The following is a 3827-nucleotide window of genomic DNA, read 5'->3' on the forward strand; positions in this document are numbered from 1 at the left end:
CTGGGCAGCTCCGGCTCTGGCTGCGGGAGGGGGCCCACAGCTAGAGCGGACTTCCGGCAGAAGGACCCGCCTGCCTCTCGCGCACAGCCCCCTGGGAGTTGTAGTTTCTCGGACGGGAACGCCCGGTTGGGCAGCCAGCCCTCGGAAAAGGGTTGCGCTCGCTTCCCAGCATGCAGCGCGATCACCCTTTTCTTACCAAATGAATCAGAACCCGAGTGCATGCTGGGAGTTGTAGGCGAACGTCTGTCTTCAGAGGACTACAATTTCCGAAATGCATGACAGCCAACCGGGAAGGGGTTGCATTCAGGGAAATGTAGTTCTGGTTTCCCCTCCCCACGCACTCCCCGAAGGGCATGCTGGGAATAGTAGTTTAAGTAAGAAACTGTGTTGGGGAGCTAGAAATGTAACTTTCCATTATACACACTGCTTTGTTTAAAATTCGTCGAGTATTGCCAATGAGAGAAAACCGTTGAAGAGCATGAACTTGGGAATCAGAACTGTGTGCAAATCTTGTCCTTGCACAATTTAGCTGTGTGACTTTGGGCCAGTGACTTCATCTCAACTCAACGTCTTCACCTGTAAAATGAGAAAGATCAAGGGGACATCTCAGTAGGGTTGTTTTAAAGCATCAATACATTTCCAAAGTACTTAGCACAGTACTTGACACATAAGTACACACAGTACTTGACACATAAGTAAATATCAGTTCACACAATGAGTGTTCACTGTTACCATATGTCGAGGCGAGAGGATTGCTTGAGTCCAGGGGTTCGAGACCAGCCAGGACAACTTGGTGAGACCTCGTCTCTACAATAAATCAAAAAGTTAGCCGGGCGTGGTGGCGTGCACCTGTAGTTCCAGCTACTTGGAAGGCTGAGGAGTCAAATAATAGGAGCCTTCTCGTTCGCATCCTACCAGTTCCAAAAAAATGTCAAGTGCTTTTCCACCTCAGGCCTTTCCCTCAGTGCTTGCTTTGCCCCATTCATGCCATGGCTAGCCTCCTTTCTTTCTTTAGCTTAAGCACCATCTCCACAGACCTACAAAGAGGACCCTACTTACAAAGTTCTCCTCCCCAACCCACATAATTCACTAGGTCACCATTATTTTTTTAATGGCCTTTGTCATAACATTTGATGATTTTATTTTCTGTGTGTGTGTGTGTGTGTGTGTGTGTGTGTGTGTGTGTGTGTTTGTCTAGATCTTCTGTTTGTCATTCATTAGGTGATGAGTTATTGAGGGCAGGGACCCTGTCTAATAACTGTTCCTGCGTCACCTGGAATATGGTGTCACAACATAAGCACTCAATAAAAGTATTACTATTAGTTCTGAGGGGATACTTGCCCTAATAAAACAAAGCATATTATAGAACTATGTGAACTTTTTTTCTTCTGTTAGAGATGGGGTCTTGCTGTGCTACCCAGACCAGTCTCAAATTCTTGGCCTCAGGTGATTCTTCCACCCTGGTCTTCCAAAGTGCTGGCCACCATGCCTGGCCAGAACTATGTAAATTAAAAGTGCGGTAGCCTGGGCACTGTGGCTGAAGCCTGTAATTCCAGCACTTTGGGAGGCTGAGTGGGAAAATTAGCCCCATCTAGCCAGGGCAATATAGCAAGACCTTATCTTTTAAAAAACTCAAAATATGGCTGGGCTCGGTGGCTCAGCCTGTAATCTCAGCACTTTGGGAAGCCAAGGTGAGAAGATTGCCTGAATCTGGGGGTTTGAGACCAGCCTGGGCAACTAGGTGAGTCCTCATCTCTACAATAAATCACCAAAAAAAAAAAAAAAAAAAACAACTAGCCGGGTGTGGTGGCATGCGTCTGAGGATTGCCTGAGCCCAGCAGGTTGAGGCCGTGGTGGCCATGAGTGTGTCACTGTACTCCAACCCGAGTGACAAGAGTGAGACTCCAACTCAATTTTTAAATAAATAAAACCCAAATAAATTATCCAGGTGTGTTGGTACCCACCTATAGACCTTGACTCAAAAAAAAAAAAAAAAAAAAGGTCAGGCTTGGTGGGATTACTTGTAATCCCAGCACTTTGGGAGGTGGAGGTGAGAGAATTGCCTGAGCAATTGGCTAAGGGGATCGAGACAAGCCTGGGTAATTTGGTGAGACCGTGTCACTACAATTAAAAAAAAATTAGCCAAGTGTGGTGTATGTGATTGTGGTTCCAGCTACTTGGAAGGATGAGGTAGAAGGATTGCCTGAGCCCAGCAGGTGAAAGGTAGCAGTAGCCATGATCATGCCACTGCACTCCAGCCTGGGTGACAGAGTGAGACTCTGACTCAAACAAAGAAACAAAAAAACAGCATGGTATTGGCTAGACGAGGTGGCTCCTCCTTATAATCTCAGCACTTTGGGTGGCGGAGGCAGGAGGATTGCTTGAGCCTAGAAGTTCAAGACCAAACTGGGCAATATAGTAAGATCTCATCTCCACACACACACAAAAAAAGTTTAATTAGCTGGGCATGGTGGTGCATGCCTGTAGTCCTAGCTACTCAGGAGGCTGAGGCAGAAAAATTGTCTGAGGCTAGGAGGTTGAGGCTGCAGAGTGCTGTGATAACTTCAGCCTGAGCAATAGAGTCAGACTTTGACTCAAAAAAAAAAGAAAAAAAGAGACTAGGCGTGGTGGCTCACGCCTATAATCCCAGCACTTTGGGAGGCTGAGGCAAGAGGATTGCCTGAGCCCATGGGTTCAAAACAAGCCTGGGCAACTTGGTGAGACCTCATCTCTACAATACATAAAAAATTAGCTGGGTATGGTGGCGCATGCCTGTAGTTCCAGTCTTGTACAAAAGCTGGATTGGCACCCAAAAGTAAGGGTCCTAGATAATTTTTTTTTAATTGTTTTCTTTTTTTTTCTTGCCTTCTGGACCACAAGAATGAGGGTCTTGTTAAATTTTGCAGCCTGCCCAGAGCAAACTTGCTCACCTCACCTTAGTTTCAAATCCTGTTGAAGGTAGACAAGTACATAAGACAGAAACAACATCTGGTCTCTTTTTGCTCTTGTAATATTTAATATTATGTGTTGTGTGTTGATTCTTCTGACAATGCCACGCTCATTTTTTTTTTTTTTTTTGAGCCGTAATCTCTGTCACCCAGGTTGGAATGCAGTGGCACGCTCACAGCCACTGCTGCCTCGACCTACTGGGCTCAGGCAATCCTTCCACCTCAGCCTTCCAAGTACCTGGAACTACAGATGCACACCACCACGCTCGGCTAGTATTTTTGTGTGTGATTTATTGTGGAGATGAGAGACGAGTTCTCGCCAAGTTGCCCAGGCTGGTCTTGAACCTGTGGCTCAGGCAATCCTCTCACCTTGGCCTCCCAAAGTGCTGGGATTACAGGCTTGAGTCACTGCACCCGGCCTCAGCCTACTTTTTAACGTTTTCAGCAGGCTGCCCCCTGAACCCAAATAGGTTCAGAGAAACTCCCTACTTAGCAGTTTAAAACAACAATAAACATTTATGATCTCACATAGTTTCCAAGGGGCAGTAATTTTGGAGCAGCTTAGCAGGGTGGGTCTGGCTTGAGCTCTCTCATGGAACTGCCGTCAAGAAATCGGCCGTCTTGTGCAGGCTTGATTGGGGCTGAAAGATCTGTGGTCCCTATGGATCACTCCTGTGGTTGGCAGATTAATGCTGGCTGTTGGCCAGAGGCCTCAGTGCCTCACCACATGGCTGTCTCCACAAGGAAGCCTGTGTGTCCTCACGTGACCATTGTTTTCCCAAAGAATGAGTGATCCAAGGAAGGGCAAGGCGAAAGTTGCAATGTTTTGTGTTTTTTTTTGAGTTGGAGTCTCACTCTGTCACCCAGACTGGAGTGCAG

The sequence above is a fragment of the Carlito syrichta genome, unplaced genomic scaffold (assembly GCF_000164805.1).
Source record: "Carlito syrichta isolate Samal-C Ts95f unplaced genomic scaffold, Tarsius_syrichta-2.0.1 Scaffold307183, whole genome shotgun sequence".
NCBI lineage: Eukaryota > Metazoa > Chordata > Mammalia > Primates > Tarsiidae > Carlito > Carlito syrichta.